Here is a 13,680-nt window from a genome sequence, read left to right on the forward strand (position 1 = left end):
GGTCCCTTCTAAGGGATTCAAGTATCTCCTTGTGTTTGTGGATACTTTTACCGGATGGGTTGAAGCTTTTCCCACCCGAACTGAAAAGGCACGAGAGGTAACTAAGAGACTCCTCACTGAATTAATCCCGAGGTTTGGGTTACCTAGATGCATTGGAAGTGACAATGGGCCAGCGTTCATTGATCAAGTAGTACAAGAAGTATGTCGAGTCCTACAAGTGAAATGGAGACTGCATGCAGCCTATAGGCCTCAGAGTTCAGGGAAAACTGAAAGAATGAATCGGACTTTGAAAACCCAATTGGCAAAATTAACCCAGGAAACGGGATTGGGATGGGTAGATGTGTTACCCATAACACTGTTTCGTGTTCGGTGTGCACCCACAAAAAGACTTAAGTTGTCACCTTTTGAGCTCCTGTATGGGAGACCGCCCTCCTTTGTTCAGGATATTTCAGCTGACCTTAAACAAATAGGAGACCATGTGACACAGGGACAAGTGCAATCTCTCTCCCGTGTTTTTGTTTCTCTTAACAGGTGGGCCCTCGAGCGCACGCCGTGCAGCATTGCCGAGCCGATTCATCAGTTCCAGGCTGGCGATAGCGTATGGGTGAAAGAGTGGAAACGTGATCCACTTGCACCTAAGTGGCGTGGACCTTACACCGTCTTGCTCTCTACTCCAACAGCGGTGAAGGTAGCTGAGGTGACCCCCTGGATTCATCACTCCCGTTTGAAGAAGTCCGAAGGCAGTTGGACGTGCAAAGGTGACCCCTCTAATCCTTTAAAACTGACTCTCTCCAAAAACCCCTGTATCTAGCCCTACCGGGAACGGGCTAGGTCACGGGCAACATTAGACGACCGGCCTGCTGCAGCCACAACCTGGAAGCTGGCTGACCTGCGCACGCCTGAAGCTTGAGGAGCATCTGAACCAGCGATTGTGAAAGGAAAGATTCTCTTATACAATTAATTGACTGCCCCCCCCCTTGTGGAACAATTATCAGAGATATTACTCATTGGGGATCCTCGGGATATATGTTTTGGTCTTGGTGGTTCCCCATTTCTGTCACTGGGGGAATTATATTGGGACTAATATTTATCTGCTATCACAATAAGGTAATCTTTTGTGGAAGGAATGCATATGCTAGACATCAACATGATTTTATTATTAATCCTGATCCCTTGGAAAGGGGAAGGGTCCTTGAATCTGACCAAATTGACTAAATATGGATTCCGCCATGACCACAATATGTGGGTAGGTTTAGCTGAGATGGTAGCCAATGTTGCAAATAGGACCAATTGCCTTGTTTGCTCTCTTGGGCCAGATGATTCAGAGGGAGGTATGCCCTTATTACCGATACCATTAGATGCCATTGGTATGGTAAGCGAAATACCACACCAAACAGAAATACAGAATTTCCCCGGATGGAACTCAACTAAACCAATACGAGTTATACCTGTACAAGGGGAATTCTGTGTACATAAATCATCAGATGCAGCTGATTCTACCATGATAGGCTCTTCTCATTGTCGCTATACTTGGGATAATATTAAGAATACCTGGGCACACGGTACTACCTATCGAATTCGGAATGCCTTGCCCTGTGCACCTCCTTTTATTCATGCATGGAAAGTGGTATGGAACATAACTGTGACAGAAAAAGGCAATCTAACATACTGCACTGTGAACTCTCTACCTCTTTTGCTATTTCGCCTTCTGTACTCCACATACCAAAAACCTCAGACCAGATGGTTGTGGTGGATATGTGGAGAATGGGCATACAAGAAACTCCCCTCCAAATGGAGTGGGACTTGTTTCCTGGGATGGGTATTACCACCAATGTGGATTATGCCCACTAATTTGGCCAAGCGAACACGAAGAAATGCTGATATTTCTCGTATAGCAGGAGGAAGTACCCAAAGTTGGAGCGGTACTGATGATTGGCCACCAGAGCGCATTATAGCCTATTATGATCCTGCCTCCTGGAATCCTGGTGAGCTCATACAAGGGGCACGGGATCCTATTTATAATCTAAACAGAATAATTCGATTGCAAGCAGTAGTGGAACTTGTAACCAATGCAACGGCCCAGAGTTTGAGACTTATTGCACAACAGTTGGATGAAAGTAGAGCCGCCATTTTGCAGCTGAAAATGGGAATGGATTATGTACTTGCCAAGCAGGGAGGTCTATGTGGAGTCTTGAACTTGACAGGGAATGCCTGTTGCTTTAACATTTCAGATAATGGTGAGGCAATCCGTGTGTTGGCCACAAAGATGGAGAATATAGCACATGTCCCAGTACAAACATGGGAAGGATGGGATATGGGATGGCTCACCAATTGGTTACCTAATGTCACAGGACTCAAAGGGATACTATTGTCTTGCTTGTTTTTCTTGACAGTAGTGGTAATGGTTTTATGTATGATGCCATGTATCATTTCATGTTTTAGAAGTACAATTAGCAAGATGGTTTCAAATGAAACTCTACCTCATATCATGGCCCTATACAGAGCTTTACCTCAGGAACATGATGAAGGTCAAGCTATCAAGGACACTTGGGATGAAGGTCCTTGAGCTTGAAAGGGGGGAATGAGGCATCAGGCATAAGACTGCATTTTATTAATGTTTGATCAGGACTTGTATATTAAAGAGAGAGCTCAGATTTTTAAAAGTTTCAAGCCAGGCAGAAGACCAGCAGTTTACAACCTTGGTAATGTTTATCCTCCTAGACAAGGGCCCCTTTGATTGATAGCAGAAAACAATTCTCAAAGTCGTAAAAGCTGAAATTACAGACTGAGTGAGGACACTGACTCTACATGTTACAGAAGATAAAAAAGGCAGAAATAAATATAATTAGGAATGAGTAAATAGTAAAATAATGCCAATGTGCCTCCCAGTAAAATGAGCCAGATCTTCTTTCTAAGGTTAAAAGGCCAAGACCAAATGGGGAAGCATCTAGCTGGCAAGTCTTTTTTTCTAATGGGAAAAGCAGCTGGCTGAAGGAGGGGTTGTAAACTGGAGAGGCTTCTTTTGAAGCTGTTTTTTTACTGAGTTCCTTTTTACTTTACAAAGGCCTTATTCCTTTTAAAAGGCTACCTATGTTATGTATTAAATATATTGTCTTAAATGTAATTATGCAAAGGATTTAAGAAATGCTAGATTTCATATAGTTCTAAGAGTTGTATTTTGAAATTAAGTCAGCCACCAGTCTTGCCCCCCTTGCTAGACAAGAGACGCCGTCCTGAGCAGTCCTGATATATTAGTTGTCAGACATTTGTTTAGAAACCTTCAAATGAAGGAGATCTTTCAATGTTGATGTGAAACTCAAGATCCTTGACATATGTTTAAGATAAAAATTTAAGATTAACCATTTGTTTTAGAAGGCAATAGGGCAAGGAGGGCAAGAGGTGAGCTGGTAATTAAGATGCCTTGTTGAGACACATGTAAGATATATTACTACTTATTTGTCATTTATAGATGTAACAATATATAGCTCTTTGTGTTCCATATAAGGACAGGAGGATATGGGTGTATCTTTTTGTGATTGGTTCTAGCAATCAGCCAATAGGAATTTCAACCAGGCTGATTGGACAGAGGCAGCCACAGGAGGAGCAAAGGGGGCTGGATTAAGGGAATATAAGTGCTGGCCATAATGGCAGGAGCAGGCCAGAGCTTGGTAACCATATACCACTGTGCCTCTCATTTATTTGTCTGACAAATAAATAATTATTTTAATTTCTCTATTGCTGCGTTGAATATTTCATTCCAGCTAAGCGTTAACCACAAGCAGGGTGCTACACTATGACATTGATACGAGCTAATAAAAGAAAATTACTGGTGCCTGGTAAATTTAATTCCTTTAAAACACACACACTCAGCTCTTGTGGTAGTAAATTTAAGTTTTAGAAATATTTCTCTGTGTTATATTGTATACATTAATATTCTACACCTTGACATACAGCAAGACTTCTGCCATAGTAGAAGTAAAATGCATATTTCATCCTTGGGGAGTTAGCATTGTTGTAGCACAGGAGATAGTACAATGGTACTTCTGGCTACTTACTTAATTTGTTCCGGAGGTCCGTTCTTAACCTGACACTGTTCTTAACCTGAAGCACCACTTTAGCTAATGGGGCCTCCTGCTGCCGCTGGGGCACGATTTCTGTTCTCATCCTGAAGCAAAGTTCTTAACCCGAGGTACTATTTGTGGGTTAGCGGAGTCTGTAACCTAAAGCGTATGTAACCTGAAGCGTACGTAACCCGAGGTACCACTGTACTGGGGTGGTGGTGGTGGTGGTAGTAGTAGTAGCAGCAGCCTCGGTTACAATTGGGGAACGTTGAATAAAATTAAGGGGACAGTGGAACCATAAATAAATTTTTTTTGAAACACTGTTCGTACATGTTTCATCTGTTGTGTAACATTGCTTAATGTAACAGAGTTAAAGTTGTAGTGATTAATTTATTTTCCAAAATAAATTGATAGCAGTGCACCAGGCTCATCCTCCTCATTAGGGTTATTTTCTAAAAGTTATTCGTATTTTTTATTTTAATATTATCCTTTGTCATCTTAATTTCCTGCCTGTAATGCGAATGTTACTACGGTTGATATTAATGAATGATTTTATAATTTCCAAGCTTCAAGGTGTCTTACTCACAGCAGCATATTTCTTTCCTATGTTGTTGGACATAGGTTAGAAACACAGATACATAAAAGAACACAAAATTGTCATTGCAGCTTTCTGTTTGCTTGTTTAAAGAATGTAGATTTTTTTCCAGGGGCACCAAGTAATTTTATTTATTTTATTTTGGAAAAGGGGTCGATAGGCCAAATAAGTTTGGGAACTTTTGCTCTATGGCTCTGCTGCAATGAAAGAAGCAGGAACGGGTGCAAAAACTCAGCATGAGGCCTTGGAAGCAGATCAACTGGTAGAGAAGAGCTAGTCAGTGTGGCTTCAAACTGGTTGCCTCTTCCCCAGAACTGCAGATCTAAGCTTACTAGCCAATGAGAGGACTTACCAAACGCTTTTGATGATTGCATTCCACCAGTCCTCTTAACACATCCAAATTCATCTCTCTGACACCAATGCATTTGCAAATAGAAGTTAATAAATTGCTGTTAAGCAGTGTACAATTTCATTTGATAAAGATGAATAGTGTCATCCTATTCGATACCAGTGGGCGTGGGGCAGTTAATCAAGTTGTTTACCAGCTGGAGAATGGGAGAGAGAGACAGATGCAAAAGAAATACTTATTGCTCTTTGTAATATGCTTTGGGGAGCGCAATCGCATTATCTTGGCAAGAATGTGCAATTGGATAAAGACACACTGCTGAAGACAAGTCGGCCCAAGGGGTCAAATGTACAAATCTTTGCCGCATCCCAAAGATGAAAGTCAAGTCTAATACACACATCCGCAAGATGTCCACAACAAACTAATGCTTTGTCTTTCTAATGTGACTAATGCAGCAAGATGAATTAAACGAGATGGCAGAAGCCTAAAGTGGCAAAATAGACAGCACCATTGTGCTGTCGCCCCCACCAAAATATGAAAATAATAATAATCTGCAAGTGAAAACAAGACCCGGAGAGAATGTGCTAGACTTCTGGTGGGGTTTTCTATTGCTCTTTTTGTGGGGTTTTTGACAGAACGTTCAAAAATTGTCCCACACCCATCCTCCTTTCCACAGCCCCAGGATTCTACCTACTCATTCCTCTGTACGCCTCCAACCATAGCGGGTGTAGCAGGTGGCCAAACCAGAAACCAAACCCACAACAATCAGGAATCTTGCACTAAGCTAAGAAACCCAGAGTGCAAGTAATTTGTGTTGAAACTTTCAGGCAGTAATATTGATTAGCTGTTAGGAATGAATTTATTGCACGGCTTCCAGTGGGCTTTTTTCTTTTATGTGAAGGACGGGGGAAAAAAGGCTACTATTTTAGCAGAGCTATAAAGAAGGAAGAGGCCAATGAATCTCCTCCCTAGATAAACCTTTAGGTTTATGATACAGTTAGGAGAAATATACTGTGGATTCTACAGCGCTACTGCTCACTTGTTCCTAAGAGGGTGTGGTTTTTTTTGGGGGGGAGGTTGCATTCAGCTAACTTTTATTCAAGAAGAGACTCAGTGAAAGGAGTGGCTATGATTAACTTAGTCCCATTAATTTTAATGGGTTTATTCTAGGTAAACGTTAGTTCAGGCTTCCTCAACCTCGGCCCTCCAGATGTTCTTGGCCTACAACTCCCATGATCCCTAGCTAGCAGGACCAGTGGTTGGGGATGATGGAATTGTAGTTGAGGAAGCCTGTGTTAGCTGAATACAGCCCAACATTTTAACTGATTGAAACTTGGTGAGGGGTGAGGACTGTTACTCATGTTGTTGTTGTTGTTTAGTCTTTTAGTGATGTCTGACTCTTCGTGACCCCATGGACCAGAGCACACCAGGCACTCCTGTCTTCCACTGCCTCCCGCAGTTTGGTCAAACTCATGCTGGTAGCTTCGAGAACACTATCCAACCATCTCGTCCTCTGTCGTCCCCTTCTCCTTGTGCCCTCCAAGCTTCACAATCTGTCCTTCCAGTGAGACTCAGAGCTGATTTCCTTAAGAATGGATAGGTTTGATCTTCTTGAAGTCCATGGGACTCTCAAGAGTCTCCTCCAGCACCATAATTCAAAAGCATCAATTACTCATAAATTCCTTTAAAAATAACATTCCCAATAAATATTGTGCATTTCCCTATCCTTCTGCATAGAACAGACCTGAGGTGGCTGTTCTGTGTAGTTGTATGAGCATATGTCTTAATAATGGGAAGAAGAAATGGAAAGAGTAGTTTAAATATGAAGGGTGCAGGTCACTGTAGAACAGCACACATGTTGGCTGACTTACATGTACATGTGTATCATTCAGGGTCAATCATCATTTGCATCCGTTTCCATGGCCTCATCTGAACCCAGGGGCAGCCTGTCCTGTTTTGCCACCTCAGGCAAAACGGGAATTGGCGCCTCCAGTCCCACCATCGCCCCCTGGTTCTCGCCGAACTCAGTGGGAGTCAGGCGCTTCCCCAAGTGTTGCTGTTCAGCTTCTCCCCCCTGAGGCAGGGAAGTTGAGTGGCAACGACATAGAACGTTGCCTTCTGTACTTACGCTGCCTGAGGCAGGCTCTTCACCCCACCTCATGGGTCGTGCCTGTAGCTTAAAAAAAAATCAGGTTTTTTTTACGGTAAAAAATGCCTTAAATAAACAAAATGCGTGTCACCTTGTTCATACACAACTCCCAGTTATGCTAGCCTGCTGGCAACTTCATGAGGCAGGTATGCTGGGCTTCTCTTAATTCTGTGAAGCTCTGCAATGGATTCTGTTTCTTTGGCATCCATGCAGGATGGTTTCGGTTTTTTTTAATAATGGCACTGAGCCAGTCATGCCTCTCCCACACAGGACCAGATTTAGGTTTGATGAGGCCCTAAGCTCCTGAAAGTAATGGGGCCCATTATATGTCCAGCTGTCCTTTGTCAACGACAAATTGCCGCTGTTTTTTTGTGTTGAATATATGGTAATTTATGGACCTAATAGGTATCTAAAGCCATTTGCACATAACAAAATATGTATTTTATCAAAGTAATTGTTGAACTGAAATACAATTAAGAAGAAAAATATTAATAGTGAAAATTGGGGGGGGGGGGCAAGAGAGTGGAGCCCTAAACTATAGCTTGTTTAGTTTATACGTAAATCTGGCGCTGCTCCCACAGTTCCTCTCTGCCTTTGTAGCCATCTTCACACACCCCATCCCAGGTACAAGGTCAATCTGTGTCTCACACAATGAGTATCAGGAGTGGTACTTTGCAACACTCATCACAAGAATAGTATTATTTGAAAAGACAAAGAATTTTTGTAAAGAGGAGACACAGGCAAGCATCTTAAACCATTGCAAAAGGTTGTTTAAAGCACAGGGGTGGGATGAATCTCAGAAATATTCCTCTCCACTCCTCCCTCAAGATGAAGTAGCTGATGTTGGATTCTTCTTGGACACTTATAGGCTATTTCAGCACAGTAGCTCAAAAATGCCAGGCACACTTCTCACGAAACAAAGAGCTGGATGTGCAGGTATTAGGGATGGAACAGTATTTCTGGTCTCTTCTCATTTTTGCAGGTGTTCATTCATATGTCAATTGTGTGCATTTGTATACAGTATATGAAAAAATATATTTAAAATATATATTGAATTGTATATTCTATCGTATTTTTTATTTTATTTTTACATACTTTATCGGAAATTTTTGAAGAAGCACAAAAGATAATTACATTCTGATCCATGTATTGGTCTGGGAGTTGTGAATTAGGTCAGTTCTCTTACAAATGCAGCAAAAATCCCTGAAACTCCTCTATCTCTGAGAGTTTTAAACCAGGGTCTATCAACAACATCAAGGTAAGGTCTGTATCAGTGGCATATTTGTTGCTGCCTCTTCCTGCACAACAAATAAATATATTATGATAATCTAGCGACCATCATCATTCATGACCATCCTACTGGAAATACAGAACGAAAACTTATTTCTGCAGGAATTGCTCTGAAGCACAGGAAGTATTCGATTGAAAACTAACCGAGTTTTACTCTGAGAAGACCCACGCTGAAACTACTGTACCTAACTTAAGTCATGTGCATTAATTTCAGTGTGTCTACTCTAAGCAAATCTGAAAACCAGTCCCAGGCATCTAAGGATGTTTAACAGTGGAAGTTTTCATGCCCAGCTAATAGGCAAAGGTATTGACAAGAGATGCTAGATATGTGGTTACCATGGTTACTCTGTGGTACATGAAAAGGTATTCCAAGTTCAGAAGCATTTTATTTCCCCTTACTTTGTATGATTCAGCTAAACCCTAGTGTGCTGAAAAGAAAACACAATACACGCAACCAACCACCACACATACAAGCTCTTCCATGTTTGGGTTGGCAGTGCTTGTATGCATTGTCCCAAAATGATCTTAGGTATGACAGTGCTATATACCGCAAGTGAAAATAGAAGCAAATCTGCAAGTGAAGTCCACTTTGTATGATGCTAGAGGTGACATTCCAGAAATATGGAGGCTGCGGCAATAATACCAGCCTCCTTGCCTGGGAGGGAGGGGAGAAACACCCTTAAATTGCGAGGAAAGAAAAATATATGCAATGACTTTACCATTGTCAAACCTAGATGCGGATTAAGAACATGAACTAGATTTAAGTATCTTGGTGCATAAATATGCAGAGTTATGAAATATCAAGATGTGAGCCAACATGGCCTTGCCCTCGTATTGCAACATGTGGACATCACTCTTGCATCAAATACCCGAGGTTTTCTACTCTCTGCAAGAGAGATTCAAGTTTGTTGATTTTTTTTAAAAAAAAACTAGTTTAAGAATGTAAGCGTCACTTCAACACACAACCAATTATCACCATCACCTATTGGGAGGTACCCAATGTATCCCTGTACAACTCCTGCAGCCAAGCTGGTGCCAAACATCGTTCTGCTTTCCTTTGGACCACATCAGCGAGGCCAAGCAGGCAGTCCATCTGGGCAGTCCAGGACCTCCATACAAATTGCCCAGGCTTGCAACCCAGGGAGGTCACTTTGGGGCTGCAATGCAGAGGTGTGACTTCACCCCCAGAGATGCACTCCTTTGTCTTTCAAGACAGATGGAGGCCAACTAATGACTTGGTTGGACTATCACCCATTGTCTTTGCATGTTATGGATTTAGGTTCAGAGGCCTTTGTCCTGCGGAAGAAAGAAACTAGCAAATCAATGTGGCTACTGAAGGCATCAGATAGACACAAGAACATAAGAGCCTGCTTGATCTGACCAAAGGCCCATGTTCTCAGAGTAGCCAATCAGGTATCCATGGGGAACCTGCAAGCAAGACCCAAGAAGAACACTCTCCCCTCCTGTGGTTTACAGCAACCGGCATTCAGAAACATTACTGTCTCTGAGTGTGAAAGAGCAGCATTAAGAGACAGCGCAAAGCCAATATTTGCAATAGGAAAACAAGGTTAAAATCCAAGAAAGCCTTCCCCCCCCCATCGTACACTAGTGATAATTATATATTAGTCTAACAATTAAGCACAAATGCAGCTTCAGATTACAACTTGCAGCATGAATTCTTAGTCTCAAAAATGTTATTATTACTAATAAGAAGTGCTGTGTTGTGACATCACAACAAAGAACAAACATGATTAATGCTACTTCCCTGTCAAAAGCTTTCACTCTTTGTTCCTTTATAAGCCAGATGGTGTGCCTTAAGGAGCTTATCCTACAGAAGTGTTCTTAAGTAAATAGATAACCACAAAAATACTTTGGGAACAGCCAGAGTTCAAGTTTAAACAGCTTGAAGCAACCACGTTATTGATTTAGGTACCGGCATTTGATGGATGATAGCTTATCTGTGGCTCAAAATTAACACTACATTAATGCCCTTGTCAAAACCATCAACTTACTTATTCAAAATGTTTGGGGTGGGGGATGGGGAAGGATGCTTTCAAAGCAAAAAATTCATTGAAAAAGTTCTTACAAGGTTTCTTCCAACTTCATGCTTGTTGAATCCATTTCATTTAGAACCCTCTATTTTTTCCAACCCCCCCCCCAAAAAAAAAACACACCCTAGCATCATGGCCACTGGTCCCATCACATCCTGGCAAATAGAAGGGGAAGAAATGGAGGAAGTGAGAGATTTTACTTTCTTGGGCTCCATGATCACTGCAGATGGTGACATCAGTCACGAAATTAAAAGACGCCTGTTTCTTGGGAGAAAAGCAATGACAAACCTAGACAGCATCTTAAAAAGAGGACATCACCTTGCTGACAAAGGTCTGTATAGTTAAAGCTATGGTTTTCCCAGTAGTGATGTATGGAAGTGAGAGCTGGACCATAAAGAAGGCTGATCGCCAAAGAATTGATGCTTTTGAACTCTGGTGCTGGAGGAGACTCTTGAGAGTCCCATGGACTGCAAGAAGATCAAACCTCTCCATTCTGAAGGAAATCAGCTCTGAGTGCTCACTGGAAGGACAGATCCTGAAGCTGAGGCTCCAATACTTTGGTCACCTCATGAGAAGAGAGGACTCCCTGGAAAAGACCCTGATGTTGGGAAAGATGGAGGGCACAAGGAGAAGGGGACGACAGAGGACGAGATGGCTGGACAGTGTTCTCGAAGCTACTAACATGAGCTTGACCAAACTGCGGGAGGCAGTGAAAGACAGGAGTGGCTGGTGTGCTCTGGTCCATGGGGTCATGAAGAGTCAGACATGACTAAACAATTTTTTTTCCAAGTTTCTTAAACGGTATGATCATTTCCCGCAGTCTAGCTGAGCACTTTGCAAGGTTTCTTTTTTAAGAAGCTATTGCCGAATTTTTCAGTTTAGTGTCTGAAAATTTAGCAAAAGACAGCTTTCACAAATAAATATTCCAGCTTCATAGTGGTCCAGTTTGCAGGTCACATTGAAGCATAAAACATTGTTTTTAATGAACATTGGTTTCATGTGAGAGAGCAGCAGGAAGCTGCTCAAAAGTTCCTGCAGCATTCCTACCTTAGTGGACTAAGCAAGCAAGAGTTGTTGTGTCATCCAGACCTGGGCTTGGTCCGTCCCCCCCCCCAGGAGATCAGCCAAGAAAAAACCTTGGTTACTGCTTGTGGCTTGTTTGGAAGAAACAAATGAGCCCAGGTCTTGATGACATAGCAAGCCAGACTGTGGCTTCTTTTGTCTGCAAGCAAGGGAGGAACACTGCGGGAAACTTTGAAGAACGTGCAAGAGCACTCTGCTTGTTCACATTAAACCACCGTCTGCTTCAAACAATGGTTCAAAAGTGACCTGTTAATAAGGTCAACCTAACATCTTGTGCATGGTGCCCCTAATTCTACTGATTAAACAGTGTAATCCTGCTGTAATAAATGACATTCTGCAAAATGTGCGATGCAACGGAGGAGTGCCTTTGGACAAACTGATGATGGGAAATAGAGAAGAGGAACAGGAAATGAAGTGTAAACACCTCATGCTTCTGTCAACCATGCAAATTAGAACCCTGTGCAACAACACTAGTCAGAAATATACCACCCAGTTAAGAGCAATAAACCTGATAAATGACAGCTGCATGTCACTGACATGAAATCTCACCTGGATCATGGATACTATGCAGGGCCAAAAGGGGGCAGATCATGGATAGCTTGCAATGGCAAAAGTGGGGCAAAGAAGAACAGTTTTGGGATGCTAGACTTCAGCTTGGCAGAAAAAGAAAGACCACAGAAAGAGGAGCAGCTATAGGTTACAAATTAAAAGCTGTACCAAACACAGGCTCCATGCCAAAACTGAAATAGAAATAAATAAAACCAAGGCTTTTTAGCTCTAAGTACCCTTAATTATAACCTTGTCCACTCACAAGGATGCATGGCTAATAAAGCTAGAGACAAACAGAGAAGTACAATATTTATCCTAAATAATGTGGGGAAGCTTGGAAGCATATAGAAAAAATGCACAGACGAATGAAGATCTATACTGAAATACAGTCACCTAGCTATACTTTATTGGTCCTTTTTTTCTTCCGTCTCCGGCTAGACAAGCTTGCCATGAATCACTTTTCATTCTGCCTAGGCTATAAAACACCTTCCCAAGTAACAGGGGAAAGGAATAATGGGATACAGAAATGTGTGGCATCCTCAGCCTGATCCTACCATATTTCGCTACTGACAAATTTGTCTGTACCTGTAATTCTTAAATACGCCAAAAAAAATTTGGACGCCACACTTTTGCCAATGCAGCTTAGATTTACGGACTGAAAATGCACTTGCCTCATACGTGTGTCACTTACGATCTTCCCCATGTGACAGTCCCAATGCCATGTTACATTTCCCCAGCTCCACTGTTGCTTGGTGTACTGAAGTATTGGCAGCCCCAGTTCATTTCAACTGACGGGCCTCGCCAATGCATGCGATCTCATGCTGTTTCCCTTCCTTTCAATAAACAAAGCTATTCTTATGGATAGAAGAACTCCATGCAAATTCACTTGCCGTCCACAAACAATTCCTGAATTGGAGGAAGTGGCTGCTATGCACATTTTAATATATATATATATATAAAATATAAAATTCATTGGTTTCAATGGAAAACAAGTGGGTGTTCCAAGTGCATCCAGCTGTTCTTTCAGGCAAGCTATTTGTTTAATGAATTTCTCATGCACCGAGAAATTCATAAAATGATCTGACTAGGAGTGGGAAATAAGCTACTGCATTCTCCTTTCGCTGCTCTTTAAATCAGCCCACTTAATACAAATGCCCACAACTTAAACTGCTTAGTATTACTAGGAAATCCTTTCTATGTGACAGCAGCATAGTTCAGATAAAGATATGGCATATGTCACTCCAAAGTATCTGTGCTGTGTGTAGTAGGTCTAAGGTTCAATCCCCTTAAGGTTCAATTCCCCTGACTCAGCAGAAGGCACCTATGGAGTTAAATCATATACCACATTCAAGCTCTCTAGTACTTTGGAGCAGAGGAGGAGCCATGGAGATTGCCGCATGTGACATAGAGAATTGAGCAGGATGGAAGGTAGGTAAAGGGACCCCTGACCATTAGGTCCAGTTGTGGCCAACTCTGGGGTTGTGACGCTCATCTTGCTTTATTGGCTGAGGGAGCAGGCGTACAGCTTCCGGGTCATGTGGCCAGCATGACTAAGC

At 42.1% G+C, this 13,680-nt stretch overlaps 1 protein-coding gene across 1 annotated transcript in view; it reads right to left on the reverse strand.

The window, feature by feature from the left end:
* ERICH1 (glutamate rich 1) overlaps positions 1–13,680 on the reverse strand; it is a 73,675-nt gene that overhangs the window by 31,939 nt on the left and 28,056 nt on the right. The gene's annotated exons all lie outside the window — the stretch shown is intronic.

The sequence above is a fragment of the Podarcis vaucheri genome (assembly GCF_965113315.1).
Source record: "Podarcis vaucheri genome assembly, chromosome: 3".
NCBI lineage: Eukaryota > Metazoa > Chordata > Lepidosauria > Squamata > Lacertidae > Podarcis > Podarcis vaucheri.